Source organism: Zalophus californianus, chromosome 1, assembly GCF_009762305.2.
Source record: "Zalophus californianus isolate mZalCal1 chromosome 1, mZalCal1.pri.v2, whole genome shotgun sequence".
Taxonomy (NCBI): domain Eukaryota; kingdom Metazoa; phylum Chordata; class Mammalia; order Carnivora; family Otariidae; genus Zalophus; species Zalophus californianus.
The window spans coordinates 119,498,557-119,525,189 of record NC_045595.1 but is presented as its reverse complement, the minus strand read 5'-3'; positions in this window follow the sequence as shown (position 1 = coordinate 119,525,189).

The following is a 26,633-nucleotide window of genomic DNA, read 5'->3' as shown; positions in this document are numbered from 1 at the left end:
GAGATTCTATATCCCCATTCTTAGGTAGTGGAGTGGCTATGTGCCTTGCCTTAACAACAACAAAAAAGTCATAGCAAATTGTTGTGTGCTAGTTCTGAACCCAGGCTTCAAGAGGCACTGAATGTGACAACTCCCTCTCTTAAGATTATTATGAGAGCAAGCTTAAGCAAACCTGTTGGAAGATGAGATATCATGTGTACCAGGGCCAATTCATCCTACCTGAAGCCAGCAGACATTATCCATCCCTCAACTTATCTGTTATGTCTCTGAAGAAGTGGGAATTAGAGTAGGAACAATTAGCCCAAACTGGCACAAACTCAACTTCAAAGACAGCTACTGTTTTATGCTATTTAATTTAGATGTGGTGTATTGCACAGCATTATAAAGGCAACAGATAACAGACCCAACATATTTTGTTAATGAACATGAATAGTATTACTGCAGTATGATTTTGTGCCTTATCTCCCTTTATCCTTGCTAAAGTATACTTGCCTACTTTTCTACGAGGCTGCCCAAATTTACTTAATTGCAAAGTGGAGAGTAGAGCTAATTGAATTAAGTGCAAGTGCATTAAAATGTTTGTTTGAAAAATAAAATGACTCTAATTCACTGTTATAAGTATAAGAAACACCTACAATTTGCTTTTTAAATTGAGATGCAATATCCTTTCTTAATATAAAGTAACTCTAGATAAAAGTAGAAATGTGGTTATTTTGCAGAGGCAGGATATACCCCCCAACTATATCTGAGTTGGATGTTGAGACTGATGATGACACACACATATTAAGAGGTTGTGAAAAGGCTTATGATTCTTATAATGAGAAGCAGAAGGGCAAGAGTGAGGTGTGAGGTGTAAAAGTGGTTAGTAGTCAAACATCAAAAATGAATTGAGTCTTTATTGCAGTTCACCCCTGATGTTTGCTTGCTGACTGAAATATGCTATGTTGCATTTAACTGATTTTAATTTTGTCACGTAAACTATTATGGTGATTTATGAGACCTGCAATCTGAGGTTATTAGAGAGGTGAAAATTCTATTAAATGCCTTGCTCAAGAGCCTAGCATTATGTATTCTGAGAATTTAAATGAGTGCTTAGTTCACTGTCAATTATGTTTGAAACTCTTAAAAGGGTAGATGAGTATCTCTGTGAGGCTTTGTGGATTGTATCACAGGTGTGGAGATGTATAATCTTTATTTGTATTTTAGATATCTGTGAGGCAAGAGGTTCTTAGAGTTTTTTACCCCAAATTTGGCAACCGTTGTAAGGAATTGTTGCTACCATTGCTTGATTATTCAGATGGATTAGAGAAAGAGGTGATGTTTAAAAGCTTTTAGTAGTTAAACATCAAAAGTATAGTCAGTTTGTTACAATAGAGAAAGTTAATAAAATTTAATTTGTGAGAGATCATACTGATGAAAAAACTACAAATGGAGAATGAAGATTTATTAGAAAGTAAATGCATATAATCCTTACTCACTGCTAATAATGGCTATCTACCAACAGATTACTAAAGTAAAATATAGAGAAATAAAGGTCAGAAAAGCCATGAAGGACATAGGGGACAAAAGACAGACTGACAATTATGGAAAGAAAAAAACAAACATAGAATTTGGGAAGGGAGATAGTGAAGAAAGTAGGAATCAGTGACATGAGATTTGCTTCCCACATTTTTTTTTTTTTTTGGAATATGGGCATAACACTTATAGTTATTTCATACTTTAGTTAAATAATACATGTTTGTTGGAGAAATAAATGAAACATCTTAAATCATAGCCCTTCATCTATTTTTCAAAAAAAATAATACATAGAGATTATACAAAGAATAGCTTAACAATGGTGTCAAGACATTATTTCACAAATGTTTAAGCATTTTTTATTTTCTCTTAGCAAGACTGGAACAGACTGGTTTTATAATTGAGGGGAATTCTATGTTCATCGAAATATTAGATCATGAGTGCAATAAGATATAAAGCAAGGTATAGAACATCTCATATAAATATAAATAGTACAATAAATAGAATATAAAAATGGAATTATATAGTCTGTATTCTTTTTATTTTTTAAAAAGATTTTATTTATTTGAGAGAGAAAGAGCACAAGTGAGAGCATGAGCAGAGGGGAGGGGCAGGGGGAGAGGGAGAAGCATACTCCCTGCCAAACAGGAAGCCCAATGTGGGGCTCAATCTCATGACCTGAGCAGAAGGAAGACGCTTAACCAGCTGAGCCACCCAGGTGTCCCAAGCCTGTACTCTTTTTAAACAGATCTATGGAGACATAATTAACATAAGATACAATTCAACCATTTAAAGTATACAATTCAATGTTTTTAGTATATTCATAGACTTTTTCAAACATCACCACAGTCTATTCTTAGAACATTTCTTGCCCCAGAATGAAACCCATTCCCATTAGAGTGTATGCTTTTTTTCTTCTTTTTTTCCACTTAGCACAATGCTTTGAAATCCATGCATTGTTGTGCCTATTAATCATTTATTTTTTATTTATGTTGTTAGTAGTGTTCTGAAGTGTGAAAATACCATAAACTACTTACCCATTCTTTTGTTAATAGACATTCTAGTTGTTTCTAGTTAGCTGCTGCAATAAACCTTAATATAAAGTTTATTTGTGTGTGTGTGTGCATGCATATATGTGTACACATGTATGTGAAGATATACTTTTTCTTTTTTTTAAGATTTTATTTATTAGAGAGACAGAGACAGAGAGAGAGCATGAGCAGAAGGGAGGAGCAGAGGGAGAAGCAGACTCCCCACTGAGCAGGGAGCCAGATACAGGGCTCAATTCCAGGACTCTGGAATCATGAACTGAGCTGAAGGCAAATGCTTAACCAACTGAGCCACCCAGGTGCCCCACTTTTATTTTTCTTTGTTAAATATTTAGTCAAGGATTTGCTGGGTTATAAGGTTAGATAGAAGCTTGGAAGTAGTTAACTTTTAAAAGATTAGAAAAGGAAAGGGTGTAATTTATAGCTGATGTCTGCCTTGCCTTGTCAGTTGCAAATCCCAATACCATAACTCAGTGTGGCAGAGAACAAACTTCAGGGTTTTAAGAATAGCTGGCAATTAAGACAGAAAACTCTAGATGTAAGAGTACCTTAGAACAACTGAAAGGATAAGACTCAAATTTGTATATACACCTCCTGAGTACTTCCTTGATCCCTAACGTATGAATGCCTAGGAGAGACCCTAGAGGTTCTTCTTCCCACAGAAGAGACAGAAACAAGAGAGTAATCTTCCCTTGAAAGAAAGAACTGCACTATGTAAGCTTTGCAAGTTTGCTGCTTTGTTAGCTTTGTATTTGTAAACCTATGAGCAGCTTCAGGAGCACAAAGCTAAAGTTTTATTACCTTGAGGAGTCAGAGGTTAGAGCACACAGATGGTAAAGAGCTGAAAATTTAGAGGTGAAAGCCCAGAATAAAGATAATCACAGATATGTGAGGCCAAAATTTTGCCTATAAACTCTGCACAAATCATATGTCTAGACACAGAAAAATCTTTTGGGAGCCAGGCTTAAAGCAACAACTAGAATCTGAAAGAACTGAGATGAGATATCATATTACAGGGTAAACAGAGTTTTCATTTTGAGTTCAGGCAAGTTCATTATCTACCAGAGTAAAAATCTAACAAATTTTACAAGAATATAATAGAATTTAAAGTTGGTACAAAGTATTATTTACAATGTCTACTTTTTAACCAAAAATTACTAGACAAAGAAAAAGGAACAATGTGAACCACTCAAGAGAGGGGTTAAAAAAACAGTTACTAGGAATTGATTCTGATATGTTGTTATTGTGAATTTACTTGAGTTCAAATAATCTATTATAAGTATGTTAAAACAATTAATGGGAATATGAATAAGTAATTAAAGGAAAGTATTATCCCAAATGAATGAAAAGATAAAATGGAAACAGACAAAAAAGAAAGGTCTAAAGATGAAAAGTGAAATAAGTAAATGAATATTCACTAGACAGATGCAAAAGATTGAGGTGGCAAAAAATGAGTAAATTTGACCATAAATCTATAGAAATTATTTACATCAAACAACGGAAAGCAAAACTACTTAAAAACAACAACAACAACTGGGTATCAGAGGTAAATCAGGTGGTTCAATTTAGGCATAATTGTACTCCAGTGATAAAAGGAAAGAGAAATTAAACAAAATATTTGATGAAATAATCATCACAAATTTCATAAATTTAGTAAAAAACATTGGATTTTAGATCCAGGAATCTAAATGAATCCCAAGTTGTATAAATTACAAGAAAAACATGTCTAGACATTTCATGGTCAAATTGTTCACAGCCCAGGTTGGAGAGAAAAATCTTGACAGCAGCCAGAGGAAGGTGTTTCATTAGATAAGAAGTGAACAATGAGATGATTAAAAACTAACTTCTCACTAGAGGTGTGGAGTCCACAAAAATGTTTAAATTATATACATGAAGGGCTAGAAAAAAATTGTAGTAGTCCATAATTTGTAGTCCATTTTGCCCTACCTCATTACTACCCATCAAGCCAAATTACTTCATAGACACAATAAGCCTTTTAATTAAACAAACACACACACAATTCTTCCTTTTTCCTGGCAAAAAAAAAATATGCACACCTTCCATTTGGAAAATGCAGGAAATACTGTCCTTAATACTAGAAGAAAATTTCCTAAGGTGAAAAACACACTTTTATTAACACACCTCTATTATTAAAATCTAATTATTCAAATAATTTTTTATTATATCACTGTATCAATATTTTTGATAGATCTGTCATAAAATGTCAGTTTGGCCAACATATTGAGTCTTAGCTATGAAAATGTGATTGAGAACACTATTTTGTGGCTTGAGTTGTAATTATTGTAGTGGTTAATATGTAACAGCCTAGAAAAAACTGTGGAACATTAAATCTCATTCTGTTTCCTCATGCCATGTATAACTATCTTTGAATGAAGGTAGTTTTGTGTATCCCTGGAAAACAAGTGATCACCTTGAGTTATTTTTCTATTTGTAAGATAAAGTCTTATAAAAGGAATTAAACAGCATTTTCCTCTGCCGTGGCTGTTAGTGTAAGATGAAGTAATCTAATCTTCTAGGGTATTTTGCTCCTTTAAAAAATTTTTTATGTCATACATTTGGAGTGATGCATTTTATTAAAATTCTTATCTCCTTGAAGGCATCAATGTGTATTTATTCTTAACAAATGACAACTTACAGAGATTTCATGCATATTAACTTTAGCCCCCTCTCTTTTTTTTCATATGGGATGATAGATTTTTAAGGAATCCGGGAAAAAATAATCATCAGTTTCTTGACATGAGATGAATTTATAGGACCTTAAAGTTATAAGAACATTGAATGGATTAAAGGAATTAGTTGGTTTAAAGTCACAAAAGATAGGAACACAATAAATTGCAGTTATATTTGGGAAATTTATTCATAAGTAGAAATTACATGATACTACAGTTAGAGAAGTTATATAGTTCAATCTGCTTTGGAAATGATAAAACTGTGCCAAAATAACTTACCCTTAGATAATTAGTGCCAGTTATGATTTATTGTCATGGTCTTCTAATTCCTAGACACACACTCACAGACACACACAGTACTGAAGTGTAAATTTTAAAAGGAAGGTCATAATTGCCGCAGCAGTCTTTGATAAATGCCATAGCCTTTAATTGTTTAACAAATGACAATTGCTTAAACAATTAAATCATATATAATGAGCCAATACTCCATCATTGTAATTATACATGAAAATGATGTGTTTTTTTCAACAAATGTGCATTGTTCTCTTGTTTGTTGATGAAAATTTAAGATAGTCTTATGATTTACCTACACTGTGTCAGGTCGTAGCACCCTTCTGATCTCTTAATGTCACAAATTCTGTTTCAATTTTATGATTAAAAGGATCAAGTCCAAAATTAGTCAACATACCAATATAAGACTTATTCTGTCTTTCCCTCATGCTGATTGGCTTCTCTTTTCTCAACTCACTTCTGTCCCTACTTGCTAGCTCTAAGTTTCCAAGACTGAAGTGGAGGATTCTGTGTAGTAGGTAGAAGTAGTGAAATGCAACTCTTCTGGTTGGACTTTGAAGCTTCAGGCTTATTGGGCCTGGAGATGGCAAAAATTCATGAGTTTTAGAGGTGCTTGTGAGAAGCCAACTGGAATGCTTTAATTCTCAGACATGTGAATGGGCAGTTTACTTTCTGCTTCAGCTGGTCCCTCCAGATCCCTCCTCATCTCCTATTTATTGTCTTTCTATCTTGTGTAGACTTACGTTGTAGCACTCTCCTTGTCTTCTAGCACTCACTTTTTTGAGGAGTGTGCTTAAGAGCTCGAGGTCAACTTTGACCTCACTAGTCCACTTCTGGCTAAGAGAAATTTCATGAATACTCCTTGCTTTGGTTATTTTTGAAAGTACCCTTTTCTCATGACATACCACTTACATTTTGCCAGGTTTGCAAATTTGGAAGAAGGTCAGGCAATAACCCATCTGTCCTTCCAATATGGGGTCCTTTTGATCTCTCCGAGTACCCTATGGGAAAATATACTGACTAAGTTTGAGAAGGAGGTAAAATTTGTTTATCTAACCTTTTGAGATTTGGTGAGGTAAAGGGTACGATGGGGTCTTGGTTTTCTCAGAGCCTTCTGACTCTCTTTAAAAAATACATACATCTACATACATTTTCTTCTCCTTTCCCTCTTCTGCTTTCTTTTTAAAACTGTGATGTGACTGAGGGATTCAAGAAACATGAATGTTTTCCAGAAATGTCCTTTGTAAAATGTGACTACATTTGGAATTTCATATGTACCTTATATTTGTGTCCTGATTGAAATTTTAATTTTAACATCATTTATCAAAATTATAATGCTCAAGTGAACATCCTTGAGTGCACTGTCTTACAATTTCAATTTTTTATTTGTCCAGATTGCTAAAAGTGGAATTCGTAAACCACTGATTTTAAAGACTTTAAAAATCTCCATATATATTTTGGAATTTCCACACATGTTATATTAAATTTGACTTCTACCACCAGTGTATGAGAGTACTTATAGGCAAAATATAGCATTTTATTATAATTAAACTTCTTCATTCACTGATGACAGAATATTAAATTTGTAGGACAATTTGTTTTTAATATACATACATATATGTGTGCATACCCTCACGTATATAAGTGTATGTGCATGCACATATATGGGTATATGTATGCTTTAAAGCATTAATGCTATGATTCAATAGCACATTGTCCCTAAAAAATTCCACAGTCAATATTGCCCTGACTTTCTCTACCTGGTTAAATGAAGCTGACCCTTCGTTACAGAACTTAATTGGATTTAAATAGTGAAGAATTAGGAAATTCTGAGGATATTTCAAATCCAGAAAGTCCCATTCAGTGTTTTAAGAAAATTCTCTAAAATGTTCAGAAGAATTGCAACTTTGCAAGAACATTTCTTAAAGGTGTTTCCATTTAATACTTACTATAAGCTCTAGGAGAATATTTATTCATAGTTTATAAAATGTAAATTGGCTCAGAAATAATACAGACTAAGTTTTAAGGCAGACTGTTTTTTCCAGCTTATCCATGTTTATGGCCAATATTTGTATGAGACATTTACTGATAGTAATGCTTAGGAATATCTTCTTCTCCAATGGCATTCCAATGTTGTGAAGTTAAACCTTTCTATTTAACCTCCTTTGGAGAAGATCTGCTTAAGTTCCAGAGTAAAAATAAGGTCTGTCACTCCAAAAGGGAGGATAGGTAGGTAGGTCACTAAATGAAAGTTTACTAATTTCAGAGTTTCTTTCCTGGAATGAAACATACTGCATATGCCCTTATTGAGTCACCTTGTGGGGCTTGGGGGCTTAGTGAACATTTTGGATATGTTGCTCTGACTTCAGCCTTTGCTCTGAGTAAATAACTTTTCTTTGTCTGTAACCCAGAGTTCTTGTGTTTTTGTCAGTATACACACATAACACAGACACACAGGTAACTATAACATGCAAATTATTTTAAATACAAAAATTCCTTCAGAAACTTATTGGTAGAATAAACACAGCTTAGGATAGAGCCTGAAGGTAGGTCAATAGAAATTTCCCAAACTGAATGCATCCTAGCTATTGGAATAGGGAAAAAGAAAAAAGAAACCAACAAATAAACAAACAAAACTCAGTCCTACAGATTGCAAAGAAAGAGGCAACACTGGGTATATTTGATGAAAATGCATCTGACTACATTAAAAATACCAAAGATTATACAAAAAAGCTACTAGAACTAATAATTCAATCTACCATGTTATTAGGGACAAATTCCATTTACCAAAACTCCATTGTATTTCTACATACAGCAATGAGAAAGTGGATTTTTTTTTTAGTTTTTATTTAAATTCTAGTTAGTTAACATACAGTGTAATATTAGTTTCAGGTGTACAATATACTGATTCAACACTTCCATATACACCCAGTGCTAATCACATGTGCACTCCTTAATCCCCACCACCTATTTAACCCATCCTTCCACAGACCTCCCCTCTGGTAACCATCAGTCTGTTCTCTATAGTTAAGAGCCTATATCTTGGCTTGCCTCTCTCTTTTTTCCCCCTTTGCTCATTTATTTTGTTTCTTAAATTACACATATGAGCAAAGTCATATGGTATTTGTCTTTCTCTGACTGACTTTTATTTCACTTAGCATTAGACTCTCTAGCTACATCCATGTCATTGCAAATGGCAAGATTTTGTTTTTGTTTTTTGTTTTTTTTATGGCTGAGTAATATTCCACTGTGTGTGTGTGTGTGTGTGTGTGTGTGTGTGTGTGTGTGTGTGTGTGTGTGTGTGTATCACATCACTTTATGCATTCATCAGTTGATGGACACTTGGGCTGTTTCCATAATTTGGCTATTATAGATAATTCTGCTGTAAACATAGGGGTATATATATCCCTTTGATTCGTATTTTTGTATTCTGTGGGTAAATACCTAGTAGTGCAATTGCTGGATCCTAGGGTAGTTCTATTTTTAACTTTTTGAGGAATTTTCACACTCTTTTCCAGAGTGACTGCACCAGTTCCCCAGTTCCCACCAACAGTGCAAGAGGATTTCCCTTTCTTCACATCATCTCCAGTACCTGCTGTTTTTTGTATTGTTGATTTTAGCCATTCTGACAGGTGTGAGGTGATATCACATTGTAGTTTGGATTCATATTTCCCTGGTGATGAGTGATGTTGAGCATCTTTTCATATGTCTATTAGACATTGGTATGTTTTCATTTTTATAAATTTAAATTCTAGTTAGTTAACATATATGGTAAAATTGGTGTCTGGTGTAGTATTTAGTGATTCATCACTTACATATAACACCCAATGCTCATTATAACAAGTGCCCTCCTTAATACCCAACACCCATTTAGCCCATCCCCTACTCCCCTCCCTTCCAGGAACCCTTAGTTTGTTCTCTGTAGTTAAGAATCTCTTATGCCTCCATCTCTTTTTTTTTCTTTCCCCTCTGGTCACCTGTTTTGTTTCTTAAATTCCACATATGGGTGATATTGTATGGTATTTGCCTTTCTTTGACTGATTTTACTTAGCATAATATTCTCTATCTCCATCCACATCATTGCAAATGCCAAGATTTCACTCCTTTTTAAGGCTGAATAATATTCCATTGTGTATATATATACCACTTCTTTATCCATTCATCTGTTGATGGGTATTTGGGCTCTTTCCATAATTTGGCTATTGTTAATAATGCTGCTATAAACATCGGGTGCATGTACCCATTCAAATAAGTATTTTTGTATACTTTAGGTAAATATCAGTAGTGCAATTGCTGGATCCTAGTGTAGTTCTTTTTTTAACTTTTTGAGGAATTTCATACTGTTTTCCAGAGTGGCTGCACCAGCTTGCATTCCCAATTGTATGTATGTAAGAGGGTTCCCCTTTCTCTACATCCTTGTCAACATCTGCTGTTTCCTAAGTTATTAATTTTAGCCATTCTGACAGGTGTGAGTTGGTATCTCACTACAGGTTTGATTTGTATTTTCCTGATGATGAATGATGTTAAACATCTTTGCATGTGTCCGTTGGCCATCTGGATGTTTTCTACGGAAAAATGTGTATTCATATCTTCTTCCCTTTCCTTAACTGGATTGTTTGTTTTTTGGGTGTTGAGTTTGGTAAGTTCTTCACAGATTTTAAAGACTAACATTTATCAGATATGTCATTTGCAAATATCTTCTCCCATTTTGTAGGGTGTCTTTTAGTTTTGTGTATTCTTTCCTTCATGGTGCAGAAAGATTTTATCTTAATGAAATCCCAGTAGTTTATTTTTGCTTTTATTTTCCTTGCCTCTGAAGACATATCTAGTAAGAAGTTTGCTACGGCCCATGTCAAAGAGCTTTGTTCCTGTGTTCCCCTCTAGGATTTTGATGGTCTTCTTTCTCACACTTAGGTCTTTATCCATTTAGAATTTATTTTTGTGTATGTTGTAAGAAAGTGGTCCTGTTTCATTCTTCTGCATATTGCTCTCCAGTTTTCCCAACACCATTTGTTGAAGAGACTGCCTTTTAGTTTTGTTGATTATTTCCTTCACTGTGCAGAAGCTTTTCATTTTGATGAAGTCCCAGTAGTTTATTTTTGTTTTGGTCTCCCTTGCCTCAGGGGACATATCTAGAAAGAGTTTCCTTTGGCCAATGTCAAAGAGGTTACCCTCTTTGTTCTCCTCTAGGATTTTTAAGGTTCCAGTCTCACATTTAGGTGTTTAATCCATTTTGAATTTATTTTTGTATATGGTATAAGAAAGCAGTCTGGTTTCATTTCTTTGCATGTTGCTGTCCATTTTTCCCAACAACATTCGTTGAAGAGATCGTCTTTTTCCCCATTGGATATTCTTTCCTGCTTTGTCAAAGATTAATTGACCATAGAGTCGTGGATTCATTTCTGGGTTTTCTATTCTGTTCTATTGATCTATGTATCTATTTTTGTGCCAGTACCATACTGTCTTAATCACTACATCTTTGTAATTTAAGTTGAAGTCTGAAACTATAATGCCTCCAGCTTTCTTTTCTTTTTCAAGGTTGATTTGGCTATTCAGAGTCTTTTGTGGTTCCATACAAATTTTAGGATTGTTTGTTCTAGCTCTGTGAAAAATGCTTTTGGTGAAAATAAAATTTGAAATAAAACTATACATATGTCATTATAATGCCATTATAACACCAACTACCCTGAAATCACATGCAAGTATAAGGAAATATATGAAATATTTATATGCATAATATTATAAAACATTGTTGAAGTGAATCAAATAAAACATAAACGGAGAAGTACGTGGTGTCCATAAATACTCAAAATTGTTAAGGTATGTTTTCCTTAATTCCTAGATTCAGTGTTACCAAAATCCCAGGAGGGCATTTTTTAGAGGTCAGCAAGCTGTATCTGAAATTTAAATGGAAAAAATTAATTAGAATGGCCAAAATTATTTTGAAAGGAAGAATACCATTTGTGGAATCTACTACCTTATTTTTTTTTAAAGATTTTTTTATTTATTTATTCATGAGAGACAGAGGAGGAGAGAGAGAGAGGGAGAGAGAGAGAGAGGGAGAAGCAGAGGGAGAAGCAGGCTCCCAAGGAGCAGGGAGCCCGATGCGGGACTCGATCCCAGGACCCTGGGATCATGACCTGAGCCGAAGGCAGACGCTTAACCATCTGAGCCACCCAGGCGCCCTCTACTACCTTATTTTAACAGTTATTAAGGTAATATGTTCAAGGCAGTGTGGGATTGGTAAAATTACAGATACATACATAAGTGAAACAGAATAGGGGAATCCTGATACTTACACAAATATGACTGATTTATTTTTGACAAAGTTGAAAAGGAAATTCAGTGGGAAAGGAAATTCTTTTGAATCAGTGGTGCTGAAATGATTGGATGTCTGTATGTTAAAAAAAACAACAAAGAAATGTTTCTTGATCCATACTTTATATCATATGTAAATATCAATTATTTGTATCTGTTTATATTTTTATGCATGCATTTTGTTCCTATGCATTCAATGGCTATATTAATTGTGAAGCAATATTTTGTATTAGCAAAGCTTATGGGTTTTGGATTTGGACCAAATGGGGTTTAAATAACAATCTCACTTGAACTCTGCATAATTTGGCAAGTGTAACTGATCTCTTAGAGATTCAGTTTCATTATTTGTACAATTTTTACACTTGTACTTACTTTGTAGAGTTATAGTGATAATTAAATGAGTTTATTGATATTAATGATCATTTTAAAAACGTTTACTTATAATCACTTTGTCTTGGGCATCAGCCTAAGAGTTTTAGATGTACTGCTTAATTCCTCATATCAAGTCTATATGATATTACTCTTTTTTTAAAAAAATATTTATTTTAGGGAGGGAGTGGGGGAGAGGAGCAGAGGGAAGAGGGAGAGAGAGAGAATCTCAAGCAGACTCTGTGCTGAGCGTGGAACACAACACAGGGCTCAGTCTCACAACCCTGACATCACAACCTGAGCCGAAATCAAGAGTTGTATGCTTAACTGACTGCACCACCCAGGCACCCCTATATGATGTTACTATTAATTCACATTGTATGTATGAGAAAAGGAAGCATATAGAAGTTAAGCAACATGCTTAAAGTTAGAAACCAAATAAGTTTGAGTGCCAGAATTTTAATTCAGACTGGCAGAGGCCTTATAGTATTAATCACTCTGTTCTAGTGATACATTTGAATGGGATCCATTTATGATGTTTTGAACATATGTTTCATATTTTATATATATATATACACACACACACATACATTTTGCCTTATGAATATATAGAAAATTCATGAATCATTTCTTGATAAGTCAGTGTTAATATCATTGATTCAGTTTTTGTGCTATGTTTATTTTTCCTTTTCTTAATCATACTGTGATTTTTGTTAGTTTGAGTTTGTGCTAGGAAGTGTTATTTTTTTCTTTTTTTGTGGGGGGTCAGGCTATTAGCTGTCATTTTCCTATTATGTCTTAATAAAATTCTTTTTTCTCTTACAAGGCTTTTTCTCATCTAGATAACCAAACTTACCATTTAAACTACATGAAACTATGTGAAAACCATATGAAAAAGAAAAGCTGACAACCTGATACATTCTCCTCTAAAGTATTTAAATTTTGATGCATTGATTTATGCTCCAGTTTTTTTGGTGCTCAGAGGCTTTTGGAAAATTGTGTTCTCATTTTTAGTTTTGTTGTCAGATGTGCAGTGGAGCTAGTTATTATCTATCTACTTATTTATTTATTACCATAGTATTATCTTGCTTCAGGTGGATTCGTGTAGTTTCGTATTATTAACTTATGAAGGCTATCAATTTGATACAGATGTTACAGAGAAAAAGTAGGAAATAAATGGTTTGAAAACAAGTATTATCATAAAGTACTTTATATTATATTACTCATGTTCTAATGAAAATGTCCCATGAACTTTAAAAATCCTGTAATAGGACTTCTTCCTTCAGATGATAGCATGAAGTATAACCAGAATCAGACAGGCTTCAATTACCTTACCTGTATCTAAAATCTTAGAAAGGAATTATATATGTACGAACTGATTTAAAGAAATTGTAATTTTTTAGGGGTGACTCAGTTAGTTAAGCATCTATCTTTGGCTCAGGTCATGATTCCAGGGTCCTGGGCTTGAGCCCTGTGTCAGTCTCCCTTGCTTATCCGGGAGCCTGCTTCTCCCTCTCCTTCTGCCCCTCCCCCTGTTTGTGCTCTTCTCTCTCTTTCTGTGATATAAATAAAATCTTAAAAAAATAAACTGTAATTTTTTGGAAGGAGAGTAAAATGAAGGGAGGAAAGAAGGATAATAATCAGTAGAGTGCAGGCTTTCAATCACATTTTTTATGATCTCTCTGTGATTATAAAAATGATTTTTCTAATTCTTAAGTTCATAGTCAAAATGGGAGAGGATTCCATAGTGATTCTAACTGCAAAGAGGCCAAAATTGTGTATTAATATTTCAACCAATTTTTAGTTTTTCTTACATTAAAAAGGCAATAAACATTATATTTAAGGCTTAAAAGATAAATTCTTCAATGACAATTCCTTTAAGATAATATTTTTTAAAAAATACAATATTACTGAAGTTCAGATTCTTTGTTATTACAGAAAGCTATGTCATGAAATAGAATACCGTTTATAGCATCTGAATGATATGATTGGTAGGTTATTCATTGATTCTCATCTTTAAATGACTGGAAATGGCTCCAGGCTAAATCCTATCAAAGGTAAAAGTTTAAACATCTGACACCATTTTATTTATTGTAAAAACATGAGTCCAGTCAGTTACAAAATGAATTCCTATTAAAATAAATCTCTTGAAATTTAACTTGAATTATTTTTTTCTTTAGGATTTTTAAAAATTCTCTTGGAAGTTACATTTATTTTGATCACAAATCTGTTTAGTCATTAAATACACTTCTGAATATGGCTAATTCATTGATTGGTGTACTTAAGACAGCAATATAAAATAAATACACATTTGAGGAGAAGAAACAACTCTTCAAATATGAATTTTGTTGAGGAAACAATCTGAGGATTTATCATTTAATCATGAAGGTAGAGGTAATTAAGAATAATTAAAGTATTAATCAACTTGGTAACAGAACTAGTTTTACTGATTTTTAGTGTGTCCACCTAATTAAGAAACATGAAGAACTAATGATTGCTTTTACTTATATCCCTGGTCCTGAATGCAAATGGAATCACTCATCCAATGCTTCTATGGCTGAATTGCACATATGCACACTAAACAGAAATCTAATTAGAAAGCTCACAGCTGCTCTTAAAATGTGCTAAACAAAAACTAAAACAAAAATCATTTTTATCTGACCTCACCCACTATGGAGTAGGAAAGAATTAGGAGCCGTCCTGTAATTCTTTCTCTTCCTTTAGATGCCCTGGCAGAGAGAGGTGGCCCAATCAAAACTCCCTGCAAATGTAATGAATGACATCTTGCCAAAGACACTGAAGGTTGTATTTATGGGTGGGGTGTTGTTATAGGTGGAATGCATTGGCAGTAGGAACCTGGTTTGTTGATGAAGAAATTTGGAATCTATTAATTTATGGGACATGGGACCATAAGAAATGTCATATAACTTGTAACTAGTAGGATATAAAAATAAGTTTTGTGATCAAACAGCATCCTTATGTGCAGGTGATGAGTATATATATCCTTTAGAACTATTGTTTGTGAAGTCTTGACCAGAGATTGCACTAAGGAAAAGGACCTAGAAGGCTACAGGTTAAATGGACCCAGATTCTTCTTCATCCTCTTATGCTACTCAGTTACATGTGCACTTAAAATTATTAGCTAAGCTTAATACTAAATACAACATCTGACTTGTGTGAGTCTAATTTGATAATTTAATCATGGTGTTAGCTCAGATTGTTGCTAAGAGAATTACCTTTGAATCACAATGACTAAGAAAAGGAGAGAATGAAAAATATGATGAGAATCTGATGCTTTTGTGTTATCTCAGTCATGTCAATGTAAATCCGTACAAGGTATGTAGCTGCACATATAATTAACTTTTCTATTTAGTTATTGGCCCCGAGAATAAATTTTATAATAGTGTGATCCAAGATAAATTTTTTTGATCTTGTTCTTTTAAAATTGTTTAGCAAATACACATTTTGGAAAGTTGCATGGGTCTAAGAAGCCAAACCTGAATGTAGAGGATGAGGCAAGCAGTAATCCATAAAAAATTACATAGCAGTTTTAGCTGATGCAAAACTCACTGAATAATTATAAATGAAGTGAATGTCATTTTGGTGGGCAAAAATCTAAGTTGATATTATTTGATACTAAAATGAGGATAATACTTAAATTTGCACTTATATCACAATGGAATATCATGTTGGGTTTTAGAAATAGCTCTTTGAGGGGGACATGGATATTTGTTACCCTGGGACAACCCTGATTTGCACACATTTAATAAAATAATTATTAATAGTGGAGTTTTCAGTTCTCAAAAGTGCTCTTCTTTGGATGAATGTTAGGGTTACCCTAGATATAGACATAGGGGAGGGTCTTTAAGAGAAAGCAATTTGCATCATGTAGGACTAGATATATCTAACCTGGAGATTCTAGACATTAAGAGACTTGTCACAATTTTATTTGACTATTTAAAAATTTTTAATTTTCTAACAACCACAGGTGTCCAGAAGTAGATAATTTTCCTTAGCAGATTTTGAGTTTTCCTATTGTCAGCTCCATGGCCTCCATGATTACTAAGAGTCAAGATGGCTTCTAATGATATTTCGTGATTTGTTCTAAAAAAGAACTGAGTTGTCAATGAAAAAGTGCTCTTGTCTACTCTGTATTCAGGTCACTATGTTGGATATGGAAGAAAAAGGTAATCCATAAACATAGGGATACTCTACAATGAGGCTTGTTATGTAAATGAATAAGGGTCAACTCATGTGTGCTTAAGGGACATTTTACTAGAGGAGACCCTTGCAATGATCTTTGTAACATGATCAGTCTTTGGTTAAGTGAAACTATGGGATGGATTTCTGTTAGATTAATAAAAACATGAAATCATGGAGGAGAAAAATATAACAAATTGTTAAGGAACAGTGAATAGTTTGGCCAGCTTAGAGAGACATAATGGGAGATAGACCCAGAAATGCAGAAATGGGCAATAGTGTAAAAATTTTATGTCTATTTAATGGGTTTTGTTTAAATTATATGATACATGGAGGAGAAACAATTTGGACAAGTCATTGAAAAGTGTTCTTATTTTTAGGGGAATTAGAGAACTTCTTGATTCCTAGAATCTAGGAAAAGGCTCAAAGTTTGTACATTAACGAATTCAGAGGAAAATAGGGAATAAAGAGCGAAAAAGAAAGGGGAATGATATTCTGAGAATATATAACACACTGGTCAGACGTTTTGACTTTTGCCACACTCAGGTCACAGTCAAAAGATGCTCCATTATAAAGAGTTAATGAAGGCTAAAGGTTGAGCCTCTGCAAAATCTTAGTGGTAGATACGAGTCCAGTTACTTCATAGTAGAGTACAGGAGAAAAATCTCTTCCTTTTCACAACAGACTTTTGGGAAAAAAAATCTCCTCTTTACATATACATACTTTAAAGGGACTTGGAATAGGAACTTCCCTGAGGAGTGAAATCCACAACCATATCTGTGAGACAATGATGTTTTCTGGTCTAATTCCTGAGGTAATACCTCCCTTCTTTCACTATTCTTTCCATTTCATGGTAAAATGTAGGTTACATGCACTGCTTACATGTATGTAATACTTGTATATGTACATAAGTACCGGTGTGTATTGGGGGAAAATATTATTAAAGAAAATATCAATGTAGAAGCAACCATTTTGTATACTTTGTGCGTTTATGAAGAATGTCCCATAAATCATTGCCACAGTCTTTTGTTGCTTGAGACCTTTTATCCTTGTATTATTCCTGAAGGTAACACTTGGAAACAACTATTTGGCTCCTCAGTGCCACCTACCAGGCTGATTTGTCTGAGATCTTTTTTCCCAGCAGGTCCCAACTAGCTATGTTGTTTGAAGTTTTGCTTCAGTGAATCCTTAATATGTTATTCATGCCCTCTCTACTTTCCAGACAATAGCTATAGGAAACAAGCATCTTTATTCTTGGTGGTATGCCAAGATTGAGTATTGTAGAAATCCTCTCTTTGAAGAAACTGTTAAAAATTTAAAACCATTATTTTAACATCTGAATCTTATTCTAGAATTTAATTTGTCAGTAGAGACATATCCTAGAATTCTATTTATGTTAGTCAGAGTTAATCCTCAAGTGGATATGTTTTTAAAAAGAATCTTTTTTAAAAGAGTACATTTAGATAAACTTACTAAAAATTCAACCAAAATGAAGTATAATCAGGATTATTGAAAAAAAATACTGCTTTTGAAAACAATATTTCTCAATAGTCCTGAGCCCGTGACATGAATTTTTTGTCAGTGGACCATTGCCCCATTCAACTGTTTACTTCTCTTTTTTTTTTTATTTTTTTTTCAACTGTTTACTTCTCAAGTTGGCTTCCTGCTCATACACAAAATTCAAGAGGTAGTGAATGGTGGGGGTAGTCCACACCTTCAGGTGTCTCAAGCTCTATGATTCCAGATATAGAAGTCCAAACTAGGAGAGTACAGTCTAACCGATGACCCAAATATGAAACTGTTTATAGCAAATGACAATATATTGGCTATGATTTGCTTGTCCTAGCCTCAGGCAGAACCAATGCAAGAGCCCCCAACAGAAAACCATTCTGCATCAGGATAGAGTTCTTGGATTTTGCCTCTGGATACCAGCAATAGCTTTAGGGGCAAATCAGTAAAAAATGTGATAATCTAAAAATTGTAATCATTTGAAAGATCTTGCTTATCATCAAGGATTCAAGAATAAATAGATGGGTGAGTTATTAGTTATGAATCTGATTTTAAAAAAGAAAAAAAAGCAAAAGCTATATGGCTGTGCCAAACACTGTCACCTCCTGGACCTCAGAAAACAGTTTTGAAACTTCTAGGAGGGTAAATTTGTTAAATAGAGGGTTATGGAAATGCTTACATGAGTCTGTGACTCTCTTAAACATAGGTAATTTTGGAGAATAGGTATATTTGCTCATTTTTTTGATGGAAATTCTGTAGTTTTTGTCAAGTCTCAAAGATTCTTTTCCCAGTGTGATTAAAGAACATTCTGTCTCTCTTTCTCTCTTTCACTCACACACACACCACTATTTTAAATATATATATGTGCAACATATGTGTAAAATATGCATAGTTATATAAATATATATGTATATAAGTATCAGTAATTATAATTCATCTGTTATACACCATCATGTGCCTGGGCTAGAATTTTACATTTCTTCTCTAAGTGAATTGCCCAAATAACCCTGAACTGTAGTTTTTATGCTACAGTTTTATAGACATGGAAACTGAAACTAAGATAGTATAATTATTTGTTCAATATCACACAGCTAGAAAGTGCTAAATCTCTATCTGCAAAAGCTGTGCTTACATCTTTCAAAACAATGCATAAGAAGCCATGATCTTAGCTAATACCATAGTTATAAAATGGTCAGGAGAGAAAAGTTCACTCATAACACATTATGGCTACTCAATGAATTAACTTTTTAACAGTTGGTCATTACTGCCATTATTGTTATTATATTGTCATTATTTTTTTCTAATATTCTATCTCAATTTGTGGTAAAACAAACTAATAATTAGAAAAATTACCTACAAACAGTCTTAGCGTTATGAAGGGTAAGGGGGTATCTTAGTCATTTTCGATTGCAGTAACAAAATATCATAAACTGGGTGGTTTATTGACAACAGAAATTTATTTCTCACAGTTTTGGTGACTGGAATTCTGAGATCATTGTGCCAGCATGATTGGGTTCTGGTGATAACCCTCTTCCAGGTTGAAGACTGCTGGCTTCTTGTATCTTCAAATGGTGGAAAGAGAGCTAGCTAGCTCTCTGACATCTTATAAAAACATTGATTTCATTCATGAGGGCTGTACCCATATGACCGGGTTACCCCCTTAAAGTCCCATTTCCAAATATCATCCTGTTGGGATTAGGGTTTCAACATATAAATGGGTGTGGGGACAGAAACATTCAGTCCATTGCAAGGAACAATTAATCTGGGCATTTTCCAGGTTCTGAGCTTTGAGCTAGAGTGGGGGCAGCTATGACTTGTGCTATTCAAAGTTTAATCTCATGTAGAGAGGCAGTTAGTTGAGGAGAGGATTGATATTACAGGTAAAAACAAAAAGAAATTCACTTTTTCAGTTTCCAAACAAATTTTAGAAATTGAAGAAAAATGGGGAATAGACAAAGGTATTACAGAAAATGACTTTTGAGCATTCCTAAGCCAAGATCCTGACATAATTAATGGGTGAAGCAGAATATAGGTCAGAATGAAATGTTTTTCTTGAGATTTTCTCTACTTTGGTCCACCATCAAGTATTCAACAGAAAAAGTGAATTCTTGCCCTGCCTGAGTAGAGGCAGTGGGAAGGGGAGCAATAGACAAATAAATGGAAATAGCTTGTGTCTCAGAGATTGAGAGAAGATTCTCTCCCTATGTCATAGAAAACATTCTGATCATGGTGTCTGAAAGAAGGCTGTTTGAGTTGCTTTGTGATAAAAGTATATGCATGCCCTTGGCTTTGGAAGACTAGCAATCAGGAAAGCTGAACTCAGGATTCAACATGGTTCTTTGGTCTTCTAGAAGCAATGGATTATGTGAGACATCTGGTGAATAGGCCAAAAAGCAATCTTATCTAAACTACAGACCTAATGTTAAGTGCAGAAACCAGGTCCTGAGCCTTTGAGGGGGCTTAGATTTTGGTGAGGGGGAAATGTCATGTGCTCAAAACAATCTTAGGGTTGTGATAAGGAGACCCCCAAAACCAGAAGCCAAACAGAGACAAGTTTGCCAACGTTTTGGACAAGAAAGTGAGAACTGGAAGCTGCTTCATCTGCTATAACAGGACTAGGAGGTAAGATGATCAGAGGTTGACCTGGAAAACTGTAAACCCAAGGGCTGCAGACCTCAGGGGATGTCCATGAGGGTGATTGTGGATCAGGTACCTCTTCCTAGTCCATGGTGCCTTACAAACTAAGTCTGTCCCAGGGAGAAGAAGGGAATGAACAGAACCTATATGTCAGAGCGTTTAACCGTGAACATACAGAGAAAAATGGTAATATTGCTTTGTTCTTTAACATGGAACTTATATCTGTGAAACACAAAGTGCATAAAAGGAATTCAAATTTACTAAGTTCTTATGTCTTCCAGGAGGAAGATCCTATTTGTTTTTTAAATAATTGCTAAAATGATATTTCTACCATAATAAGATTCACGATCAAAAACTTAGTTTAAGGTCAAAACAAAAAGATCACTAGAAAATCTTGAAAGAGGCTATAAACCATAAACCATAAAATTTCAGCCTTTACTCCAGCTGTTTTTGGTGTTACAGTATCATATAGCATTGCATGATTACTATTTAATCATTTTCTAGAACTTTTGCAAGCCTAAGATGGAATGATTAAAGGTAATTTTTATCTGAGAAAAAAAGCACCTATAGCAAATGTGTATATTCACATAAGAATTCATTAAACTTTTTTCATTATGTCAGCTGTAGAAACTCACCCCGTACTTGATCAATAAATCTATGTTATTGAAAATTTAAATCAATGATTATCTTTTGACTTTTCTCTACAAAATATCATTCTGATTAATAATTAGAACCTCATATCTCCCTCTCCAGTATCATTTGTTATTTGCCACTTCCATTAGCAAATCCTGTACATAATTATGTTTATAGCCACTTACTCCCAGTGGATTCTCCTAAGCTGTTTTTATTTTATTATTATTATTAAGAATCTTTCTTACAGAGACACAGAAGTGGATAATTAACATATATTCCTAGATTAAGTTAATAGTCCCAAATTTGATTATTATGTAAAAATATTTCTGGCTTTATTATTTGATGACTGTGACTATGTACATATAATTAGTAAATTTAGATACATAGAGGATATAAAACATACAAATTATGCTATTTATTTATTAACATCTCTTTATTAAAATTATATGATAGTTATAAATCATCCATTTCCAGGTAGGAGGAAGTAAGGGCTGTTAGTTTGATTTGGGGAAAGAAAGGAACCTCATGAAAATTATGGGTTAAATTTGACAAATACAGAAGATAAAGGTTGTTTTACTGGGAAAAAAAAGAAACCTGTATGATTAAAGCATGGAGATGAACGGTTAACAAATGAGCAATCATGAGTTATTTATTTGGAACACAGTGTGAGAGAAAAAGGACTGAGAGATGATACACAAAATACAAGTTCGAGTTAGTTTATAAAATAACTTTCTAAAGAATTTGGATGTTTCTCTGTAGATCAAAGTTCCCACTAAATTGAGCGCCCTTAGAGCCTGCTACTGTGATAAGCACATTCCATGTATTAAATGATGTCCTCAAATATCACAGATCTTCTGCCTATTGATCTAAGACCTTTGCAACTAATCTTTTCATTCCCTCAGAGTAAAATGGAAAGAATATTTTTTGAGTGAAAACTATACATCCTTTTCCCTTTCTGAATCAGCTGAGCATTCTAATTTTGTGATATATCAAAATTATCTAACATTTTGTATGCACACTCACATATAAATAAAAAATAAAATCTATTTTTTATTGTCAAAATTCATTGTGTTACTAGCTAGTTGAGGGCCCAGAGAGATCAATTAGTTTCTGAAAGGTCAAGCGGCTAATTAGTACCAGTGCTCAGATTAGAGCTAAGATGTTTTGACACCAATTCTACATTATTTTTTTCAGTGTTACTTCTTTAAGCATGTTCACTAAAACTGCTAATTCAGACTACCTGGATGAATATCAATTTTCATTTTTTAAAAGACTGCACTATATTGCCAATGTGTTTTATTACCATGAAGAGTAACTCTAACCATGTTGATGAAGTCTGCCAAGTAGAGTTAATTGCCAAAATAAAAATTAGTGCTAAATTAATGGCTTACATGAAAATTCATCTTTGAAAGATCTTTGATATCAACTAAAATAAGTATTACTTGCATAATTTTGTTTACATTGCTAATTTAAATTGAAATGTCCTTATTCATTTGTTGCATACATTTTCATAGTCTTTGCCCATATTATCAATATTTCTAAATTAATGAGCTTTACAAAAAAAGGTTTTCTTTTAAAAACTTTGAAAAATATAAAATTTAATTAATTTAATTAGTTTTATAATATTCTTGAGAGTAATAAAGCTATGTTTTAAAACTCATGATCTGTTAAATATACTGCTGTCCCTTCAGAAGCTAAAATGAAGTAGATAAAAGCAAATCTCAATTTAAGTGAAATCTGTCAAATCAGCTGTAATCATATATATGGGTATAATATGGAGTACATATGGGTATAACATGGAGTACATAAATTAATAATAATAATAATAAAAATAAATACATATGACAAAAAAGTATTCCCACATTTCTAGAAGATGAGTTATTGTGTAGCCATTTTAATGATAGCTACCAGAACCAGTTTGAACATGCCTAATTAATAAATAGAAGTTTTATTTTTATGATAACAGCCACTGGGACCATTTAAAGCAGTTTAATCAATAAATAACAATACCTCACCTCAATGAACATGCTTTTTGCCTGCCAACCAATGAGGGCTCCTTGCTTCTAAAAGTCAAGCAATTAAAAATGGACTTTCATATGAATGCCAACCACTCAACGGCAGTCTCATTCAGACAAATTATGTCAACTCACTCATCTGTAAAATTCTACCAATCCTTGGATTCCATGCTTTCAAAATATTTTATAGAAAATCATCAATTGGCTCTCCTTAGAGAGACTATGCCTGACCAGCAAGCTTTCTCCATTATAGTAAAAATACGTTTAGGTTTGTGTTTTTCTTTTAGATATTGAATAAGAATTTCATCCTCTGACAAATGTGAGATTGCCTGAAGACTATGTTGAAGATCTTTTCTTGTCAACATTTTGGGGGTCCCTTGAATCAATAGGCCCTCACTCTAAGTTCATTGTGTCCAAATTCTGTGTTTAAGATTTGCTTTTGAAGGAATCAGTCTCAATAGAAATCTGAGCCTGTCTTCTTATTATAGAATTTTCTAGATCAATATGTGTTTGCATAATGTCATTAGACCTAGATCTTTATATAAAGTAGTTAGATCTTTTCATCATATATTCTTGTCAACATTGACAAGAAACAATGCCCCTCTTTTCTGTTTATATCACCATGTGTTAAACTATTTAGTTGGAATCCTGGCATGGTAAATTATCAGTTGAGTGACCCTTGGCAAGTCTTTGAAGTTCTCTGAAACTTGTGTGACATAAGGATAATAATTCTACTTCGCAAGTAGCTTGTGACATGTAAGTTAGATAACATACAAGAAAACATGTAAAATATTACTTATCAATAACTGTTTATAGAATTTAAACTACAGTCTCATTTTGCATAGCAACAAATTTTAGCCACATGCATCTCCCAAATGCTGCTATATCCCTGTCCCTAATCTCCATATATAACTCTAAGCAAGGTTAAGGAAGACTACACTTCTTTTATTTTTAGGTTTAACATGTTTGCACATAAAATTTGGACTTATTTTTTATTTCTCGTTTTTATTTTCTTTGGTTCTTACTTACTTTCCTTATTCCATGTTCATTCCTTAAGAAGCTACAGCATATATAAAGAATTAGAGAGCATTAGTAGTTACATAAAGAAAAACAAAGGCCTACATTTGAAGCAACAGAGATTTGGGGCATAGAAAATAAGCCTATTATCTAAAAATGAAGAACATAAAACAGATGGTGGAAATTACATTATCCAAAGTCTTCAACAGGTTTGCTTCATGATAGAAAATATTGGTATTTACTTAAAAGAAGAAGCAAATGAAGAATATATAGTGATTTTTACTTTTGAAGGGCATTTTTATTGCTGCCTGTGATGGCGAAACAGGAGAATAAAAATAAATTAGTGTAATTTAAGTCAAATCAATTTGTATTTATCTTAAACTGTAAGTTAATTAGTAACATTTTTCTCTAAAAAAGTTCTAATTTATTTTAGTTTTTTTGTGTTTGTTTGTTTTTCCAATAAAGCACAAAGGAATGAGCCTATAAAAACATTGGTGCATAGTACTGATTTTGAAGATTTGAGTCTAGCAGTATCCTTAAGCAAAACACTCAAATATTGTGGAATTAAATTTCATAAACTACAAAGCATTTGCATTGTCAGAAGATAAGAACTGACGTAATAAATTTTCAAAAATTTATGTCAGCACTGGAAATGCTAGATTCATGAAAATTTCAAGGAGAAAGAAATACTAAGGAACATAAATGATTATTTTTTATTTAGTGTATTATCCTATTATATAATAGCTAGTTAACTGCACATTTATCATCTATTATTACTTTCAAGGCAAAGTTTTACTAAATCATTTCCAAAGTAACAAGTAGATGGCATTATATTACTGTTCTTAACACATATTCTTAGTGGCAAAATTCAATAAAAAATAATTTTACAAAACTTTGTAGTTTTAATTTACTCAACTCATAAGTTGAGTAAATAAATCTGTTCCTATTCAACAATCTAGTCACTTGAGTCTACTCAAATCTAAAATTATTGCAATTCTAGTGTTTTCCTTGAAATAATTGCTTTGTTAAACTTGTTACTTAAAGAAAACTACTTAACATGGCAAGTAAAACCTTTAACATGAAATCAAATTCCTTTTATTTTATGACATTTAAGGCTCTATAAAGAGTTCTAATTTATAATGAAATATTTTTTTATTTTTTAAAGAATTTATTTATGTTTTTTTAAGATTTTATTTATTTATTTATTTGAGAGAGAGAGAGAATGAGAGATAGAGAGCACGAGAGGGAATAGGGTCAGAGGGAGAAGCAGACTCCCCGCTGAGCAGGGAGCCCGAAGCGGGACTGGATCCCGGGACTCCAGGATCATGACCTGAGCCAAAGGCAGTCGCTTAACCAACTGAGCCACCCAGGTGCCCTATAATGAAAAATTAAACTATACCACAACGTACTCTGCTAGCCCCAAACCTAAGTAAATGAACAAAATAATTAAAACAAGAAAAGAAAATAGCAGCAGTGCTTACCTCAAAGTAAAGAAACCCTTGAAACCATAACTATATTGTTTGAAAAGCAGTCACAAAGGAAAAAGATAATAAAGGATTCTAGGAATCCATTTATAGTTCTTACCCAGACACAGAAAAATAAGCAGAAACCATGCTAATATACACCCACTTTTGGGTCCACTACAGAACTTCCTCCACTTACAATGGGTTTGACCATAAGTCAAACATGTATTTAATACACCTAACCAACTAAACATTATACATTAGCCTAGCATACCTTAATTGTGCCCAGGACACATATTAGCCTACAGTTGGGCAAAATCATCTAACACAAAGCCTATTATAAAATAAGTGTTGAATATTCCCTTTAACTTATTGAGTGCTGTTCTGAAGGTGAAAAACAGAACGGTTATATGGGTACAAAACGGTTGTAAATGTATTGTTTTTTTTAATCTTCATGGTTGTGTAGCTGACTGGGAACTGTAGCTCACTGCTGCTGCCCAGCCTCACGAGAGCATTGTAACTACGTATCTTGCTAGGCCCCAGAAAAGATCAAAGTCAAAATTCCAAGTACAGTTTCTACTGAATGCATATCGCTTTTGTATCATTGTAAAGCAAAAAAGCGTAAATCTAACATAATTCAAGGATCATCTGTATATGTTATACCTGCCCTTCTAAGAAAACTCCCAGAATATTCCTGAGGATAATCACCACAGAAGGGGAAATCTACCGGGATTTGGCATTTTGCTAACACTAAGTAGAAGTCTGAAAAAAAATGTGTAGATAGATATAGATAGATGATGAGAGAGATATTAGAGTCTATTATGATTACCAAGAGATATTTCCTACAATAAAACAAAATTAAAAAAAAAGAAAAAAAAGATGAGATTTAGAAAACAGTGTGAACACTGAAATTGTTGATGGCCCAAA